Below are 21,670 nucleotides of genomic sequence, written 5' to 3'. Positions count from 1 at the left end.
ATGGGATGCCAACCGGGGCATCCCCAAGCTTAGATGCTTGAGTATCCTTTGAAATATTTACTTGGGGTGCCTTGGGCATCCCCAAGCTTGAACTCTTGCCTCTCTTTATTCTTCTCATATTGATAGCTCCTCGATCTTCGAACACTTCATCCACACAAAACTTTAACAAAAACTTTGTGAGATCCGTTAGTGTAATAAAGCAAACTACCACTTTAAGGTGCTGTAATGAACTCATTATTTATTTATATTGTTGTTAAACCTACTGTATTCCAACTTCTCTATGGTTCATACCCCCCGATAATAGCCATAGATTCATCAAAATAAGCAAACAACACGCGAAAAACACAATCTGTCAAAAACAGGACAGTCTGTAGTAATCTGGAAGTTTTGTAAACTTCTGTAACTCCAAAAATTATGAAATAAACTTGAAATTTTGAAAAATTTGTACAGAAGTAACGTGCAAAAAGTTTCAGACCCATTTGACTTTTCGGTAAAAAATGTAAAATCACGCGCTACAGCCAAAGTTTCTGTTTTTGTTCTGCACATAGTAAACAAGCAATCTAATCATCCTAAAACCAAAGCTTGGCACATTATTTTTTTATAATACAATGGATATACACAAGGGGATAATTATTTACAGAGAAACTTCCATGAAAAATTCTACATTGTTTCCATGAGCATGAACACAAGTGCTCAAGGTCGAACCTCACTTCTCCAATGCATAACTTTCCAATCACTTCTCTTTTTGAAAACGTTTTTAGGCATGAGAGGCAAGTAATTTTTTTTTGTATTTTCATTCTTTTAATTTTTTTTGTATGATTCACCCACAACTAAACAGAAACAAAAAGGAAAAACAAAATCTACTTAGTGAAGAAAGCAAACAAGCACACACGAGAATATCAACCCCATGCTATTGCTCCCCGGCAACGGTGCCAGAAAAGAGCTTGATAATCCCCAAGTGCAGGGAATCATCGTAGCAATTTCCAAAGGTGGAAGTGATAAGTATGAAGTGTCGAACCCACAAGGAGCTAAAGGCAGGATCAATATTCTCTCAAGCCCTATCTGCCACTGATACGACTCTACGTACACCGAACGTTTGCTTCCAACTAGAAACGAGAAATAAAACTACGTTGTGGGTATGAAGAGCATAACTTTGCATGATATCAGAGAGCTAAAATATAAAAGTAGGTATTGTCATCATAAAGTTAGAATATATTACTACATATTATAAATAGCGAATGTGGAATAATGATGGATCGGTGTGCGGAAATGTCCTAGGCAATTGTTAACAAGACCGGTAGTCGTCATTGCAATTTCATATGAGGGAGAGGCATAAGCTAACATACTTTATCTACTTGGATAATATGCACTTACGATTGGAACTCTAGCAAGCATCCGCAACTACTAAAGATCATTAAGGTAAAACCCAACCATAGCATTAAAGCATCAAGTCCTCTTTATTCCCATACGCAACAACCCCCTTACTCGGGTTTGTGTTACAGTCATTCACCAACCCACTATAAATGAATCATGAACGTATTGCAACACCCTACAGCGGGAATCCCTCACGCTTGCGCAACACAGAGGGCACCATAGGACAGCACCAAAATAGAACATACAACTCGTACCAATCTAGATCATCAATCAACCCAAAGACAAAGGATATCTACTCAAAACATCATAGGATGGCAACACATCATTGGATCATAATATGTGGCATAAAGCACTATGTTCAAGTAGGGCTTACAGCGGGGTGCGGGAGAGTGGACCGCGTAAAATATATGAGGATGGTCATGATGATGGTGATGTTGATGAAGACGATCACCGCGGCAATGATTCCCCTCCCGATGGCACTCCGGCGCCACCAAGAGAGAGGAGGAGAGGTTCTCCCCCTTATGCTTCCTCCTCCATGGCCTCCCCCTAGATGGGGAGAGGTTCTCCCTCTGGTCCTTGGCCTTCATGGCGATGATGGCCCCTTCGGGATCCTCCTCCATGGCCTTCGGTGATGATATCCCCCTCCGGCAGGGTGTCAGAGAGGGCCTAGATTGATTTCTCATGGCTACCGAGGCTTGCGGCGGCGGAACTTCCGATCTAGGTTATTTTCTGGAGGTTTCTGTATTTATAGGAATTTTTGGCGTTGGTTTCATGTCAGGGGGGTCTCCGAGTCGTCCACGAGGTAGGGGCCCATGCCTAGGGGGGGTGGGCGCGCCCCCCACCCTCATGGACAGCCCGGGACTCTTTTGGCCCAACTCTTTTGCTCCAGGGGCTTCTTTTGTTCCAGAAAAAATCAACAAAAATTGGCACGTCAATTGGACTCCGTTTGATATTCCTTTTCTATAAAACTCAAAAACAAGGAAAAAACAGAAACTGGCACTGGGCTCTAGGTTAATAGGTTAGTCCCAAAAATCATATAAAATAGCATATAAATGCATATAAAACATCTAAGATGGATAATATAATAGCATGAATACTTCATAAATTATAGATACGTTGGAGACGTATCAGACACATGGAAATTTCATCTAGTCACTTTCATCATGTTTGTTTGATTTGCGTTCGCTACTTGCATAATTTGATATGTGGGTAGACCGGTGCTTGGGTGATGTTCGTACTTGAACAAGCCTCCCACTTATGATTAATCACTCTCGCAAGCATCTGCAACTACGAAAGAAGAATTAAGATAAAATCTAACCATAGCATTAAACATATGGATCCAAATCGGCCCCTTACGGAATAGCGCATAAACTAGGGTTTAAGCTTCTGTCACTCTAGCAACCCTTAGGCCCAAAGATGGTGAAGTTTCATGTAGTCAACGTTCACATAGCACTACTAAGGGAATCAAAACATACCCATCATCAAAATATCGAACGAATACCAAATTCACATGATTACTTATGACAAGACTTCTCCCATATCCCTAAGAAAAAAGTAACTACTCATAAATCATATTAATGCTCAAGATCAGAGGGGTATTAAATAGCATAATGGATATGAACATATAATCTTCCACCAAATAAACCAACCAGCATCAACTACAAGATGTAATCAATATTACTAGTCACTCTCAGGTACCAATCTGAGGTTTTGATACAAAGATTGAACACAAGAGATGAAGTAGGGTTTGAGATAAGATGGTGATGGTGAAGATGTTGATGAAGATTGATCCTTCCACGATGAGAGGGGTTGGTGGTGATGACGATGGCTTTGATTTCCCCCTCCCGGAGGGAAGTATCCCCGACGGAATCGCTCCGCCGGAGAGCAAAAGTGCTCCTGCCCAAATTCTGCCTCGAGACGGCGGCGCTCCGTCCCAAAAGTCCTCTTCTTATTTTTTAGGGCAAATGGGCTTATATACCAGAAGATGGGCACCGGAGGCTGGCTAGGAGCCCCAATACCCCCCAGGGCGCGCCCAGGGGCCTAGTGGGCACCTGGGTGGCCCCCCTCTGGTACTTCTTTTCTCTAATAACTTTTATTTATCCCAAAATGAATCTTCATAAAACTTCAGCTCATTTGGAGATCTGCAGAATAGGTATCTCTGACGTAGCTTTTCCTGGTCCAGAATTCTAGCTGCCGGCAATCTCCCTCTTCATGTAAACCTTGCATATTAAGAGACAAAATGCATTAGAATTGCTACACAAGGTGTTATAATGATTAAAAATACTATAAATAACAGTAGGAAAACATGATGCAAAATGGACGTATCATCTACATACCTCATCGCTAGGATGATGGGGTGTCGATCAATTAGCGCACACCAGGCATCGCTAGCTTCAAGCACACTATGTTTTTTGGTTTTCCCTTTTCACCTATTTTTTATTTTTCTCACTAAGTATGGTTAAAATAAATAATGAAAAAATGTTCATTATTTGAAAAATTGTTTGCCAATCAAAGTAATGTTCACAAACTTCAAAAAAATATCTACATAGTTCAAAAAGGTTCCCGAATGCACAACAAAATCAAGAATTTGAAAACATGTTCATGAATTGAAAAGAAAATCATATTTTCAAAAAAAGTTCATGGAATTGAAAAATGTTAGTGAATTAAAAGTTTGCACAAATTAGATTAAAACGTTGAATTCAAAAAATGGTTACGCGTATTTGGAAAATGCCAACGAATTTGAAAATATGTTCGGGAATTTTAAAAATGTTCATGAATTTTAGTAATGTGCATAAATTAAAAGATGTTCCTCAATTTGGAAAAATGTTCAGGGATTTGAAAAAAACGTTGAATTGAAAAAATATTCATGAATTTGAAAAAGTTCAAAATATCTTACATTATTTGTGAAGTTGAATATGAAAATAAGTTCTTTAATTTTATAGTAAGATCATGAATTCATATTTTCATTAATTTAAAACGAGTAAGAAAAAATAAAAAGAAGGAGAAAAGGAGAGAAAAAAAGTGAGAACACTGGAAAACCAGATAGAGAAACAAAAATAAAAAAAATCAAAAACTGTTCGGAAGAATCCCAAAACCTGGTGGAAGCTTCCCAAACCGATGACAGAAGCTTCGTAAAAGCACCCCATCGCTTCCGCTAATGAGATGGCTAGTGGAGTTGTTCGAGCAGAGCTGAGGGATGCACTTCTAAGTCGGCTCAGCTTTATCATTTCTTTGTTTTATTTTCATTTTTGAGCTTCTTGTCATTCCAGGACTTCTCTTAGAAACACACTAGAGATGCATATGTTTACAATATGTACACACTCATCCCTATAACACAACACACACAAGCAACCCACATGCTTGTAAAATTCACCACTAGTCGATGCACATGTCAAAAATCAGAAAATATGCGAGCACCTATGTTAAGTCTAGAACTTGAATCAATATGGGCTAATTACGCCACAGAAACCTAACCATATAACTAAGGTTGGTTCACCTATGAGGACTTGTACCAGACCCAGTGTTGTACTCGCAGACTTGTGGGCTTCTTAATTAAAGTCGGGCGTGCGCCTTCTTCCTATAAAAGATTACACTCTGCTCTAGGTCTAGCAATGAGACACGCATACAAAAAGATTAAATTTAGTCTAAAAAATTCATAGTTATTGGATTTGATGAAAGGAACCTAGTTTGTTGTTTGATTGTTATAGGATAAATCAATAGATTAAATTTGTTATCATTTTGATTTAATAAGTGTTTGTAAAATAGTAACAAATTTATCTTGGTCATAATATATATTTGTATTTTCATGCGAAATAATCCTATACAAATTACGACCATCCGGGAGTGAATATGTTTTTTTAGAGGTGATATTATCAGGAGTCATATAATTTGCTCTGAATGTTCAGTTTGGTGCTAAAACTTTAAAAATACGAATTTATGGTCACTGAACTTGCGTTTTTGTGCAAATACGGCCACTTCATCCGTATCCGAACGTATCATGCACTTACGTGGCATGCCAACATGAATGTAGGGACGTGCATGTGTTTTTCTTTTTGAGAAACATCCCCACTCTATTTTTAATTGCGCAGAAGCCCCTCATCAGCACGTGTGGGTCCCGATTGACACCGTGGTAGATGAATTTAGAAATGAAAAATAAAAAGCCGCTTGGGGGCTCGAACTCAAGACGTCATGTACGCGCATGACCTGTCCCATGCACTGCAACAAGCAGATTTCCACGTGTACGAACAAATATATCATTTTCTCGCAAAAAGAACAGATATATCTTCTTTTGTTTTACAAGTGAAAGCATGGTTTAGCTGATATTCCAGGACGATTCTGATGGTCTCCAGCGTTAAATTTTGCAATTTTAGTTGATATCTACACATAAAAAATGAACTAGGGAGAGACTAGAACTCGCAAGCTGGCATCACCTAGCGGATGCGCAGTACTGACCGCTGAAACGCGCATAAGCTTATTTTCTTTCTTTCTAATTCCAGTTATATATATTTTAATGCCAAAAAGGATGAATTCAAAATTGGTTTGAATAAATTTGCACGAAAAAAATTCGCTCACCCTCGGCTAGTCGAGTTGCCAACATATAAAATTATGTGTTTCTCCTTAGACACATGAACAAGTACGTAATTTGAAATGGAAAAAATTCTGCTCACCCTCGAATGATAAAAATTTTGTTTGGATAAATAACAAAAAATAGGTTAAATTCAAATAATTTTAAATTTAAAAATCTAGATAAAAGAAAATACAGCGCATAATGAATATATCATTTCTATCTTGATGGTTAGTCCATTATTAACTAGCAATTGGCCCGGGTTCAAATCTTGTTTAGGTTATATTTTTGCTAAAAAAAACATATTCGATACAAAAATAATGAAAATGTTTGTGCCTCATGATTTGAACTCTAGACCTAGAGGTGTGAACAAAACTGGCCTACCGCAGCAGTACAAAATTGAATTTTAATTTGAAGTGACCCAAGTCCCCTTTGAAATAGGAATTCAAACCAACCAAAAAAAATTGAGCGAAATGGAAAGAATTCATGCACCCTTTAAGTTCGTTTACATAACTCGATATTAGAGCAAGCTTAATGCTAACATCATCGTCGTCTTTACATATGGTTGAATATGTGGTTGTCCCGACCAAAAAAATAATGTATTTATCGGGTTAGCCCATATAATAGCGCGTGCATCGAAGGACTACTACTATAACATCAAGGACGTCCATGCATCGTGGTGGTCAGAATGCGGGACGGGAGTGAATAGGTTTCTGGTTTGAATCCCTTTAATTTTAAATCGTCGAATCTTTCTCGCGTCCACTGGCAGGTGGGTCCCACACAGGTAGAAAGAGTAGGCCGCCTGACAAGTGGGGCCAACAGAAGCAATTACTAATACTCATTATGTGCGAATAATTTATAAAGACATAATTATAAAAAAGCTGAGGGTGTTCCTACAAAGAGGACATCACGCACGTCACACCTTGGATTTTTTGTCCAAAAGGACCACCTCCCCAGTGCACTTGACAGAAAAGACTACCTATGAGTCAAATTGCCAGAAAAGACCATCTGGTTCATGGCAGCAGACACGCTAGCCAACACGTGTTGCCTGCCGTCACGCGCTAGCTGACACCTAGCGCCTCCGTCATCAAATGGTCGCTGACCGTGGAGCCATGCACGTGTAGCACGCCACGCAAACAGAGGATACGCTTGCATACACAGGTTTTGACCGTATTTACACGAGAATGCAAGTTGAGTGATCATAAATTCGTCTTTCAAAGTTTTAGCATCAAACTGAACATCCAAAAGAAGTTCTGTGAGTTATGGTGATATTGCCTCTTTTATTACGGTTCAGTATAGTCCCCTTGTCTAGCACGACTCATCACAGCATCGCACGAGGTTTCCTCCGCTGTCTCCTTCCGTGCTCGCGCCTCTCTCATCCAATCCCCACTGTCGAGAGCTCCAATCCACTTCCAATCCAATGCATCCACCATCCAATTTGCCACCAAATCAAAGCTAACCATGCGTCGCATCGACTAGCAGCAGCACGCCAGAGGGCATTGAGGAGGAGGCAGGAGCAGCCGGATCCGTCGAGCTGCCCGCACGGCGGATCCAGATCGACGGCCACATGCGAGAGGTGTGGAGAGCGGAGCGTCGGAGGGAGGCGTCCTCGGAGCAACGTGCCGCCGCCTGGGATGCATCTCAGCGATTGGTTCTAGCTAGGATTTCAACCAACAAATCCGCCTCCGAATCTCGGCAATGGAGTCGCCGCCGCTCAAGCTCCAGGCCTGCCGAGATGAGGACAAAATCAGCACGCTCACCGATGACCTCCTACTCGAAATCCTCGAGCGGCTCGACCTGCGTGAGGCGGTCCGCGCCGACGCAGTCTCCACGCAGTGGGGGCACCTCCCCCACCGGGTCTCGCGCTGTGTTATGATTTTCGGTTTGAGATTTTTCTTGCCCCAGGTAGAGATGGCCGAATTTCAGGCATTTTCAAAAATTTCGACCAAAATTTGAGCAAATTTAAACTGGAATTTGACTAAATTTTGACCAAAAATTGTCAAATTTGACCAATTTCGGCCAAAGATAGATTTCGCCCCAGGCCGAGATGGCCAAAATCCGTTTTTTCGGCCGAAATTCAAAACACAGGTCTCGCGCCTGTACCTCAACGCCAGCCATTTTCGCCGCTCCAGGATGCGCGAGCGCATGGATGCGTTCACAGGTGCAGTGCGGAGTTTGCTGAGGGAGCGCGAGTGCGATTGCAACAACAGTCATGCTGTCAAGTCCCTCAGCCTCCTCTTCTACCTGTCACCCTCCCCCCACTTGAGCTCCATCGGCCGCGCCATTGAGGACGTTGTCAGCCGTGGCGAGAGCAAATGGCTCCATTTTGGCATAGGCTCGCCATACAAGAGAAAAACACACTGCCCTGTGGTTCGCCGAGTTTGGGCAGCACTTCATGTCCTTCTCCCTCGACTACCATCAGTCTTTGCCTAGTGTTGCAGCTAGGCTCGTGTGTGCATTGCAGATATGGCACAACAGATACATTAGACCATAATCTCAAGTGCAACTTCACTCGGATTTATTACCATGATAAAATGTAGCTGGTTAATTATGTGTCAATATACATAGAATTTGACATTTTGCATGGCAGTAATTTCTGACAATTTTTTTGTTACATTTTTCGTGTTCCCATAGAGGCATATATAGGGCTCTCTCAAATGCACATCTAATCCACTATGGGATGCTGAGAAGAGATACATCCCAGTGTGGATCTTGCGAATTAAAGTCATATTCTGACCAACTGTACATTCAAATTTTTGCTTTGTTTCCAACATCCCCTTATAATTAGTTTTAAAAAGAAGCACATCTTGTACGAGGATTGAGAATATTGCCACTATGTAATGACAGCAAATATGAGTGCAAGGAAGTTATTTATTGCACTGAGAGTTTCCCTTTGTCTTAAAATTCCATTGAAGAAGTGGTACGTAATGTTGTGATGTGGGATGATTTACTAGGTCTTTCTTTAGAAACATCAGCTTCATTGATTAAACACCGCCAGCAGGGTTAAAAGTGCCTACCTCAGGAACAATCTTGGAGCTCATTGGATCGCTAAAACTTGGTCAAAAATGGAATGTTAACTTGCACTTTCTGCGATGTAAATAATGAATTGTGTCACTTTTCATTGGGTTCTTCCATGAGTTTCTATTTTGCTCCAGATTTAGCACAGTAACAATGCACTTTGGTGTGAGGCGGTTTGGAGCTTAGGCTCCAATGAGCCTAAAATTATTTAAATGGTAAAAAAATCATACTTAAAAGTTTCAAAGAAACTGAAAATAATTCACATGTATATAGATATATTCCATAAAAAGTGTGATTTTTTAAGAGATACTCCCTATTTGACATGTGAGCTGCGTACAAAATACAAAGATAATCCTACTACAGGCTGAGAGGATGGGAATATTATAGGAGATACTTCTTCAAGCTGAGATGATGGAGGAAGCAAATCTTGATGATAGGTACAAGGACAATACCACAATCCTACCTAGCAAGAATCATGATTGTTGTATTATCGCACTCTCTTCTTTTTATGTTAAGTTTGATTGCAGTTCTATCAACTTCTTTTTCTGCAGCCCAACCACCTTCCCTGCGGCCTACCTACTTGCTCCTGAGGGGTGTGACTCATTACTTCCATATCCCTAATTGGAAAGTTCTACCATGATCCCTTGCACCTGGGAGTAAAGAGCGGCGTGTGGGCGCGGGCTCCGGGGGCTCCCTCCTCCGAGAATCTACCGCTGCGGCTGGTCTTGTGTGTTAGCAGTGCACACAAGATGGAGGCGAGACGCGAGCTAGGTCAGGCTGTGGCGGCGTGGTGTGGTGTGGGAGAAGGAGAAGAGGGTTGGCGCTTGCACATATATGGAGGAGGGAGGGAAGGTGGACACGATATGCAAGTGCGAAGGGCGGAGTGATAGTCCAGGAATTAAAGATATTTGATGAAATGCCCTGTAATGAGTCAGAATGATGAGGAAGAAGAAAATGATGTGGTGGGGTAAAACATGAACTAGCTTGAATTGCCACATGTTGACTAAATTCAAAAACCACATCATGCCATGTACGAAGCTGCTTCGAGTCATGATAGGGACTAAATGTGGCAGGTTTTGAAAGTTCAGGGTGCAAATTGTCTGGTTTTGAAATTGAGGATCATAATGTGGCTAGTATTGAGCTTGTTGCATAAGTGGTGGATGAAATGTTAAATTTTCTCATTTCTATTTCAAGGTTTCCCATAGTAATAAAATTCAGAAAAGACGCGAGCAGATCATAATACCGTAGCCAATTAGAAAAATCAGTTCTCAAATATATCATGTTGTAATGAAAACCCATGTTAATAATTAATTGTTTGAACACAAATATCTAAAAAATAATCAAAGGTTATGACTGATTGGGCGCAACCGTAGCACTAGCACCAATAGTGGGGTACTTCTTTTAAGGAGATTATTATCATTCTTTAACAATCACCATATTATTATTTCCATGGGCAAGGAGGATCCATGTGTGAGTCGCTCCTTAATTCGATACCTGCTAGCTTCATCCACATGGGATATTCCGGACTCAAGGTCAATGGCATTGCAATTGGCGCATGGGGATTTACCACGCAACTCAATTCTCTTTAGGCCCAAAGCACATTCCATGAAAAGCAATAGATAGTTTGCCACCTTGTCTTCCTCCTCGAACCATTTCATCACCAATAACTTTAGGTTCAAGTGCTTCCACTCCTTTGGATGGTTCCCATAACATGTTGGTCTTCTTGGCAATATTGTCGGATGTTTTGACACATGAATGTCGATTTCGAGATAACTTCATGCATGGACACAAAAGATAAACAAATATTACATTAGAACAACTTAGCAACAATTGCAATTGCATTTATTGGGAATTTGTAACCAGCTCAATACAAGTATCCACGTTTGAAGTGAAGTTTACTGTAAATTTCAGCAGGGCTGGTGCAGCTTCGACGATAAACATGGTCCAGCTCAGATCACAGTCAGGAAAGATACAGTAAAGATATGCATGGGTGAGGTTTCTGAATATTGTGGTGAGGTGCTTGGGATGTTCTGGTTGAACCCAAATCTGCAACAAAAGCAAGAACACTATAGACAGCTAAAGTTAGTAGTGAAGAAGAAATATAATATGTAGATGCAGAGCAGCAGTGGAATTCATGTGGCATGGAGAAATAAACGTACCAGCTTCGCAACCAAAATTCAGATACAGTTCCAAAAGGTTTGTGGCAATCTTTGAGAAGCACTCGGTCAGCACAAATGGCGCTTGCCAAGCCCTCGCGCCAGAAGCGAGGCTCACTTGGCGAAGCTTGGGAACGTAGCCGAAGTGCACCGGAGGGTTGTCGAGCTGCCAAGATTCGTACAACATTTTCCTGAGATTGCGTGAGGTGTTGCTGCTGGTGGGCGGCGGGAATATGTGAAACTTGAGGTATTCGGTCTCGCCACCGCTGACGACGTCCTTCACGGTGCGGCCGATGGAGCTTAGTTGGGGAGGGTCCGATATGTAGAAGCTGAGGACGAGGGTCTTGATGTTACGGCTACCCTTGCACGCTGCGGCCGGAGGAGGACACACCGCCAGCAACCTCCGTGCTGCGCCGGTGAACGTGTCCATCATCTCGACCGGTGTGGCGCCATGGAAGTGGCCGATGTGCAGATGCAGGCGCGAGAGCTGGTGGGGGAGGTGCCGCCACCGCGTCGAGACTGCCCCGGCCCGGAGCGCCTCAGGCAAGTCGAGGCGTTCGAGGATTTCCAGCAGGAGGTGGTCGGGCAGCAAGCCGATGTTGAACGGCGGTGACGCCATGACATGTTTGGAACGCCGATCGATTGATTTGTTTGCTCTCGGTGGGAACTCAGGAATCCAACACGGTGTCCGCTCGATGAGATCATTAGTAATCTATAATTTTCTTCGAGAATCCTTCCCGTTTAAACCCTAGAGTCACACGAGAAACCGAAAAATATATATGAAAACCCCAGGGCACCAGCCCAGCCCAGCAACAGCAGCCCATGCGCCGAGTTTGGCGTGCAAATAACAAATGTGAGTAGACTAAAAAAAAAACAAATGTGAGTTTGTCTAAAAAAATTTATTTTGAGTCCCTCAAAAATTAAGGAAAACGCTATAACTCACCCGGTGGATCGCTGGCTCGTGTTCATCGCCTTCTCTGCACGCCACGTACCCCATGGCCACTAACACTAGTTTTTGCAACTAGCCCATTGTTGCAATCTCCCATCGCAGCAACGACTGTTGCAGGATCTGATCTTTGAGATAAGTCACTTCTTGTGCTCCTCCCAAGCTTCCGTCGAGTCCGCCTCCTTCCCGCGCTGTTCTGACTACCGCGAGCTCCCGTCGAGCCGCTGCCTTTCCGTGCTGCTCCGACTGCCGCCACCGGCTCTGGCCGACGACTAGCACGCCGACAAGCTTCTCTAGCGAGCTGCACCTTGTTGTAAGGCGTGCGACCAAAGAGACCGACCTCTGGTGTCCTCATGTTGCCCCGATCGCTGCCACTAACGCTTGGCATCGGCAAGCACACTGACTAGCTTCTCGGGCGAGCTTCTCCAGTGTGCTTCTTCAGCAAGCTGCACCAGTGTGCTTCTTCGGCAAGCTGCACACAATTACCACTAGAATGCTCACTGTAATATGTATGATGTTGCAAAAGGTTTTCTGTAACACAAGCTTTGTTGCAAAAAATATGGTAAAAAGCGGTGAACAACGATTTCTACAACGCATCCTTTGTTGCAAATATTTTCTGCAACATTACCTTTGTTGCAAAAGATTTTTCAAAAAAAAAAAAACGCTTCGAAGTGATTGCAACAAGCATCCTGTTGCAGAAGGCCTTCTACAACATCACTCTTGTTGCAAAGGGGTGACTACTTCCGTGGGTAATCAAACGACGATTAGCGTGTCCATCTAATGGTCAGAAATGCGGCGGCGTATCTTTCTCATTACCCGCCGCCCAAAAAAACTCTATTTAATAAAGGAAATTAGTAATAAGAAGCATCAGAAACAAGTAATTTAATTTTCACACCAGCACTTAAAATAGAAAGCCCGGCTTTCTTAGGCCATGTTCGGATCAAGGCGTTTTTCTTTGCAAAAGCTCCAACATTATTACTAATTAATGTACCCCATTTACCTCCCGTCAGCACCTGACGGCTTAGTGCGGTGGGGCCACCTTTGCCGAGTACCCGAGAAACTAAAGTTGGCAAACTTTGGCGCCCAACTTCGTCTTCCTTCTCATTTAAACCGGGCGTCCGCTTCGTCTAACTTCCACATTGAGGTCCCCCAGCTGCCGCCGCCACTACACCAAGCTCCTACACATCTGTTGCTGCCGCCGAGCCTTGAGTCCGCCACCATCGTCGTCATCGAGTCCATGCCTTCGTCCCGATCTGTCCTCCCCCCCCCCCCCCCCCCCAGCTCGCCGTCGGCCTCCCCACATCGACGCCAACATCCCGCACAAGCCCTCCAAGGTGAGCTAGGTCGCCATTGCTCCCCCCATTTTCCTTTAGCACCTTTTTAATATGGAAATTTGATATATGTATATATATATATATATATATATATATATATATATATATATATATATATGGAAAATATATGGATAACATGGATATGATATGGATGTTTTTATTTATTTATTTTTATTTCTGTTGTATAAATGGATGCATGAGTTTGAGAGGATATGTGTGAATGCAATTGAAGATGAGAGGATATAAAATTTTAGTTTGCATATATAGGTATAGGTCAGTTGATGTGTACTAGAGTTTAGCAATATGGAAAGAGAAAGAAAATGAAAAGAAATTTAAAAATAAAAAGAAGTTAGTATGTACATATTGTTATATGTTTCATATGTTGCTTTAGTTTTTATGATGAATATATAATGTCATGCTTGTATAATTTTGTGAAGAAGGATGACAATAGGTTATGGGACGGGGTGTTTGAGGTGCAGGCGATGCCGCGAAGTTATTGAAGATGAAGGAGATCACTTTGTGGTATGACACCTCAAAGGGTAGGGTGGGTGCGGCAGATCATGTGATCATACGCCTCACTGAAGAGGAGCGGCGGCGGATTATTGCCAAATATAGTGAGGTGACCATTGATAATGGAGGTCCTTCTCTGGACGATGGAGGAGGCCGATGTCCGATGATATCGATTAGACATGGCACTAGGGAGATTACCACTCTCGCATTCCCGCCAAGGCAGATCCAGAGGTGGCCTAGACCGACACAGTGTCGGTGCCTGGCAGTCACTCGGATCAGCCAATTCATACCCCTGATGGCGTCCTAGGTGCCGCTGCACCATACCCTGCCACTCTGCACCGCTCCTCACGTGTCCAGGTGGAGTCACCTCGCCACCCAAAGACTGAAGTTGCTAATTTGATAACGTAGTACATATATATACATATGCTACTAGTACTCTTAATTTGAGAGTCCAACTTGCCTAGTATGCATGAACTACTATTACTTTGGTTGTAAAACTAAATTCATGCATCTAGCTTATGCAATGGTTTCTATGCTTGCATGTGTCTGATATGTCTAGTACTTTTTGTAGTACGTGTTTCGTCTAACGGCCACTTGACAAACATTACCATCTTTTTCACTGCTCTTTCTATCCCCTCAATTCCCCCCTCTCTCTTACCACCACGTTGTGGTTTAAAAGTTGTGTATTGGCCTCTTCCTCATCATACCACTTTTGCATACCCTATGACAGGACCACATGCAAAAGGGGGAGTGGTTCCAACACTTCCTCGGTCGATTTCCTGCGCCCCCTCTATTGCGGGCCACATGGCGTCTAGCCCAAACTTTTCTTCGGGAGGGGGCCACCTCTTATGAGTTTTACTCCTTGCTTGTGTTTGAGTGGGTCATAGGATCATGACAAACCCAAAGAGAGGCCAACTCCGACAGTTAACCAAGGCTTGTTGTCGAACTAATTTTACCAAAAAGTGATGATAATAAGATAATCATCTGAACAACAGGAAGTCTTTTAAGATTTGGTTGTCAATTTTTTTTTAAGAAAGCTATTGTTAGATACCCCATAGTATTTAATTTGATAGAATCAATAATGCCTGCGGAAAGAGTTGTCTAGAGGAATGAAGTTGGAGGTGATAGAGATTATTACATCCCAAAACTTGTTGTGCAATTATATAAGATATTGCTTTACGTGTGTCTTATGAATCATTTTCCCCTCTCTTGAGAAATGTTGACAACTGTGCTAACCAATGAACAATCTACCAGAGTCTTGGCTCGGATTTCGGTTATTGAGTTGGTCAACATGTGTAACAAAAATTTATAGCGGTTAATATTTTGGCTTGTGTGTTTCTGTGAAAAGATGGGTGTACTCCTATGTCCAATGATCATAGATGCAGATGGGATAAAACCCAGAATTAGTCATGAGTGCCCAGCTTCCCCACAACAATACCTCAAAAAAATCAAGCCCAATTAGTAATAAGCGCACCGGAGGTTCCGAAGGGGAAGACATCGCCCGGTATGAGCCAGCTTGCTCGTATCAGTGTTCGTACCATCAACCTCCATGACGTTAACACTGACATCTTCCAGGGAGGCAGTCAGTGTCAATCCGTGATGCTTCAGCCTAGGAACCCTATTCAGCACACCAGGACCATATAAGGAGAAGAAAACCCTTCGATGAAAGGACTCGAGTCGAGTCAGTCATCAATCCATTCATCCAGGAAGTCACGAGCCGCCACCGCCATTCCCATTTACCACTGCCATATCCATCCCCATCCCCATAGCCATATCCATAACTTGTAATCAAGAGTACATCATATACAATGACATTGTAAGACTATTATCAATCATTCATCTTCAAGTGCCATCTACAATGTATTTTTGTATTTTTCATGTGATATACTCCCTCTGTCTCACAATATAGACGTTTCTGCAAGCTATCTGGAACAGAGGGAGTATTTATGATGTGCGAGTAATCCCCTCGGGATAAGGGCTGAGGCATAGCCTCACAGTCCCATGTACTTGCGCAACGATTTTGTTGGTTTACTTTGAAGTAACGTATGCAACATATTTGTCTCTTATCCCTACCTCATTCTACGCAGGTATCCGGGATCCTAAGAATCGATCATGTAGAGATTAAGTGCATATAAGAGCGGAAGGCTGTGCCGAACATCGGGGACAGTAAGTGAGCACAATAGCTGAAAACTATTCTCTCGGTTATAAATGGTGCAGTTATTAACCGCCAAATGTGTTGACCTGGATTCATTCTTAATAATCGAGGTAACCCCGCGAGACAATTAGGGCCTTGGTTGCACAATAGAACCACGATGCGGCAATATGTTGGTTTTGGAGTTATTTGGATGCATCTCCCACAAAACAACTTGTTGATTATGTAACAATATCTACCAGAGCCATGTTAAATATATAGATAAGATCCTAAGCCCAAGTATATGGCTGCACGTAAAACCATAAGCCCTAGCCTATTTTCCTTATTATTTTTCTTGCTTAAAACCGTGCAATTTTCAGTCTTGGAAACTAGAGCTATTATTTAACATGTGCTTGCAGAAATTACCTTCTCTATAGCAAGGCTTCTCATGGGTTCGATAACACAAGGTCCATCTTGCACTAGGTCCAGCAATGAGACACACATTTGAAACCATGTGTTTTTTACGAGACATTGTGAGAGAGTGTAAATACGTTTTTTTTGTACACGCAAAAAAGAAAAAAGAAGAGTGTCCTCCCGTGTCTAGCACAGCACCGCACATCAGGAGGCTGTTTCTGCTTCTTGTGTCTCCTCCGGTGCTCGCGTCTCATCCAAATCCAATTCCCTCCGTCGAGAGATCCAATCCACTCACAAATCCACTTCAATCCAATGCATCCACCATCCAAGCAGCCAGCAAATCGAAGCTGACCATGCATCTCAACCACTAGCAGCAGCACGCCGGAGCTGGATCCACGAGGAGGAGGCAGGAGCCGCCGGATCCATCGATCTACCGCGCGGCGGATCCAGATCCACCGCCACCCGCGGGAGGTGGGCCGGAGGGGGGATGAGGAGCCGCGTCCTCGGAGCAGGGCGCCGCCGCCTGGGCCTGGGCCGCATCTCTGGGCTCGCTTCTATCTAGGGTTTCTATCATAGATTAAAATAGCCCGCAAAATAGCCGCGATAGCTGCGCTATAGCAGCCCGGGAGCCTCGCCGCTACACTATGGCTGCTGCCGCGAAATCCTCCACATATCCCTATAAATGGCTCAACAATCAACAAATCCCTCCAGAATCATCTCCCCCATCAGAAAAAATTTCGCTATTTGCCGCGATTGCCAACTACGGTGGCCGCTATAGCTGCTGGGTGAGGCCGCTGCGAAATCGTTTCTCCCGCGATTTTAATCTATGGTTTCTATCCATGGAGTCGCCGCCGCACAAGCGCAACGTCGGCCGAGATGAGGACAGAATCAGCGCGCTCACCGACGACCTCCTCGTCGGGATCCTCGAGCGCATTGACCTGCGCGACGCGGTCCGCGCCGGCGCACTCTCCACGCGGTGGCGTCACCTCCCCTACCGGCTATCTCGTCTGCACCTCGACGTCGCTCACTTCCAAGGCGCCACGGCGCTCGAGGTCATGGACGCCTTCACAGGCGCGGCACAGAGGTTGCTGTCTGCACTTCCTCTGGCTTTTACATGTCATCCCCTCACCTGAGCTCCATAGGCCGCACCGTCGAGGACGTCGTGAGCTATGGCCAGACAGAATGCCTCGAGTTTTGCATATCCACGCCGCCCGCTAGCAACACCGCCCCGCTGCTCGCGGAGATTGGACAGCAGTTCATGTCCTTCTCCCGCACATACCCAGTCACCTTCTGGTGGCTCACGAGGCTTACATTCGAGCACCTTGTGTTTGGCCATTCCAACATCACTGACCTCATTAGCGCTTCCGGCAGGCTCAGACACCTCACTCTCAGACTCTGCAGACTGGTTGATCTGCACTCCGCGCTCAAGGTCGACGTGCCGACCTCCGGGATCCAGGAGCTCGAGTTCTTTGGCTTTGGGTGCACACAGATCGAGCTCATTTCTGTACCCAAGCTTAGGCAAGTGTGGTGCCAATATTTGCTCTTTGAGAACCCTCCAGTGTGCTTCGGCTACGTTCCTGAGCTTCGCGTTGTAAGACTCTTTTCTAAAGCCAAGGCATGGCAGGCGTCATTCACGCTGAGCGAGTGCCTCTCAAAGAGTGCAACGAACCTGTCGAAATTGCATCTCGATTTTTTCCACCAAAAGGTAAAACTAATTTCTACGCAGCACTTAAATATCTTCTGCATCCACGTACCATATGTTCTTCTCTACCAATTTTAGCTGTGTATTTATGTTCTTCTTGCTGCAGATTTGGATTCAGCCAGAACATCCGAAGCAGCTCACTACTATATTAAGAAACCTCACCTCTGTGTTTCTTTTGGGTATCTTCAGTGAGTGTGATCTGAGCTGGACACTATTTTTCCTTGAAGCTGCACCTGCCCTAAAGAATATTGCAGTAAGTATTAATTAGCCTTCTTTTAAATTTAGCCCACATCTTAGCATGTACATGACTCATTCTACATTTGTACAATGAAATGTTTTTCTGATATTCAGAATTAAAAACATAGCAACAAGTTAATCTAATTTCCAACCACTCACCGACTTATCACAAATACTAAAAGTAGTGCATAGAAGACGCATTGTAATTTTGCAGCGAGGCAATGTCCATGCAAAACCAAAAAAGAAAACTGCGGGATTGTATCTCATGTTAGAGTTCTCCAAAAATCCCCTTGATTAAAATTGTTTAGTACAAAGTATGTTGGTCGAAAGAAATGCAAGGAATATGATTGTAATTTCATAAGAACCCTGGAAGCATATTCAATTATGGTACTTTACCTAGGATTTACTTCTTGCAAATTCCTCCAATACTTGATAAGGGCCTAAACTTGTATTTAATTGCACTTGTTGTCACGTTGTCCTTCATGGGTTGGTGGCAAGTTTTCATTAACATGTGTTATTTACTTTCTATGTCCTTGCTCGAAGTTATCTCGACATTCTTGTATCATGAGGCTCGAGAACAGTCCCGAGAAGACCAACGTGGTGTGGAAGCCATCCAAGGATTTGAAGCACCTGAACTTGAAGGTGTTGCTGATCTGCGGGTGCGAGGATGAAGACAAGGTGACAAACTATACAAGGCTTGTCGTGGGACGAGCTGTGGGGTTGAATAGTATCATGCTTCATGGTGAATACCCATGCGAGGACTGCAGTGCCACTGACCTTGAAAGACACAAGATGGGTAAAGCATCCAAGGTGGGTGAAGCTAGCAGACGTCGGATTAAGGAGCGACTCACACATGGATCATCCTCATCTGTGGAGATAGTTATCTGTTGATGGATATGGTCAAGGAATGCTTGTAGTCTCGTAACGCTCCCAGGCTTGGAGCAGCTAGAGCAATGACTGTGTGAGGCACACCCAGTTGTGATTCCAATTTCTATTTATTGATAGCCTGAGGATACTTGATTGATGTGGACCTTGCAGTGTAGCTAAATTATGTGTGTACTGTAATCTTGCTGCATGCTCTATCTTCTAGTTTACCGAGTAATTGCCAAATATTTGTGCATGTACTGAAAAATTCTTGAGGCGTTCTCTTTTTGCCGAGAAAACTTTCCATGTACTGAGAAATCCCCTACTCTATGATGTTTTATGCCTGGAGGGTGTCATTCAAATTCTTGAGGCGTTCTCTGTTTGGAATGTGACTGACTGAAAAGGGTGCAAATTAGGGGCTGTTCGGAAACCCCCCAGCTCCTAGAAATCCTGAGAGTTGCGAAGCTGGTAAACAGCCACTCCACAAATTTCAACTACGACTCCACCTGCTCCGGGAGTGGAGCTGGGGAGCGGAGTACCTCCGAACAGGGCCTTAATTAAGTTATGCTATTCTATATCTGACTGGAAGCCGAACAAAAAATCTTTTTTCCATCATTTTTGTTACATGGTCTAGCAATGTTGGTGATCAAATTGAGAGGATAACCCAACCCAAAATACAGTAGAGATGTTTTAGCCTTTTACATTACCAGACCTCAGAAAGTGTTCAAAGGTAGCATTCCCTGCATTCGTTGTCACCGATCGTCCTCCGTCATGCATAGTTGGATTAACCATCATTCTATTGTATCCCTACTGAAGAGCCACTTGCCGCAAGTATCCTGCGTAAACAATATGCATGATTCAATTGATTGTTGCCAGCAATAGTGGCTGCCAATGAAAGGTGCAGTTCAGAAGCAGTTGCTCTTGTAGGGGTTTTGTCAGTTTCAGCTGCGCCTTCAGGTTTTAGGTGCACCACTCATATGAATGTGCGCAGTTTGCAAGAAACGACAATAATCACAGAGTTTTTTTTATATTTAATGAAGTTTTCAGCTTTTCTTTGAACGTTCTCATGGTATTTTTTACCAACATTAATATCCATAGATTTCTGAAAAAACGGAAAATATTGGTCAGACTTTTCAAACAGTTCATATAAATATTGCTTTGAGACATTCTACTCAGATGATCTGTGACAACAGAATTATTTGTATTTGAGAAATCAATATTAACCTGCTTTGTGCAAATCGCGAATTGTAGTAAGTCTGAAGTTGTTCACAAGAAGTTATCAGTTCTAAATTCATACGTTCTTCATTCGAAGTGTTTTTCTAGGGCTAAGATTGCAGGACCTTGTGCTCAAATTTGCAAAGTAACGCTTGATTGTGTGCGTGTAAGTCCCCGATTCAAAGACCACCACACGGCTAGGCATGGTAATAGTCTTCCATGCAACCAAACGCTTCCCTCCAGCGACGGCCTTCTTCCCTTCCCAGAAGTAACAATTTTTCCAGACTAACTGAGCGTTGAATTGATCAGAATGAGACGCCCTCCCCATGATTAAAAAGTGGATAGCCTGCCAGATAATATTTTATCCACCTTTTGGATAACAAGCATGAGAAGCCATGTGGTATAGAGTACCCTAGGTAAGTGCATGTAAAGTCTGAGACAGGGCATTCCAAAATGGCAGCAGGCTCAGCGATATCTTCTTGGTTCAGATTTATAGAACCAAAGATGCTTTTGCTGAAATTGACGTGTAAGGCAGTCAAGTACGAAAAAATGACGAGTATGTGCTTGATCACACTAGCTTGTCCAATTTCCCCTTTGAGCAGTAGTAACGTGTCATCAGCATAATGCGCTATCCCCAGCCATTGGATCGGGTCCGCAACTAGGATCAAGTGATAGGTTGAGAGAGGGCCACCCAGGCCTGGCCCTAACAGGGGAGGGGCGGCTGCCTCGGCCCCCCAAAATCCCCAAAACCAAGGGGCCCAACAAGGGGAACATGCTTGTACTGCCATACTGGGCCTAGGCCAACTACCAAAGCCCTAACAGCATCTACAACCGGGTGCCCCATATCCACCACATGCTTGTACTGCCATACTGGGCCTAGGCCAACTACCAAAGCCCTAACAGCATCTACAACCGGGTGCCCCATATCCACCGCAAATGCCCGGGCAGCCTGCGTGGTCACTGCCCGGTCAAGATTTTGCCACCCAACCAGACCAGTCCGGGCAAACCTGGCCCAAACGCCCGGGTTGAATGATACTCCCCATATTCAAGCCATATGTGGGGGCAGATATGGGGACGATTGGACACGCCCGCCACGTCGAATTGGCCGTAGGGACCCACGCAGAAACCCATCAACTCGATAGGCGCCTCCTCCTATTTTCGGCGAGGGAGGTGAGGACGCATTCGTGGGGCCGTGTGGCGCCTCT

General features: G+C 43.7%; 1 pseudogene; it reads left to right on the top strand.

The window, feature by feature from the left end:
• The first annotated feature begins 17,286 nt into the window (after window positions 1–17,286).
• On the top strand, window positions 17,287–19,350 carry LOC123126192 (uncharacterized; annotated as a pseudogene).
• The last annotated feature ends 2,320 nt before the right edge of the window (window positions 19,351–21,670 follow it).

Source organism: Triticum aestivum, chromosome 5D (assembly GCF_018294505.1).
Source record: "Triticum aestivum cultivar Chinese Spring chromosome 5D, IWGSC CS RefSeq v2.1, whole genome shotgun sequence".
Taxonomy (NCBI): Eukaryota; Viridiplantae; Streptophyta; class Magnoliopsida; order Poales; family Poaceae; genus Triticum; species Triticum aestivum.
The sequence above is the reverse complement of the archived record's forward strand: the minus strand, read 5'-3'. Positions and strand labels throughout refer to the sequence as shown.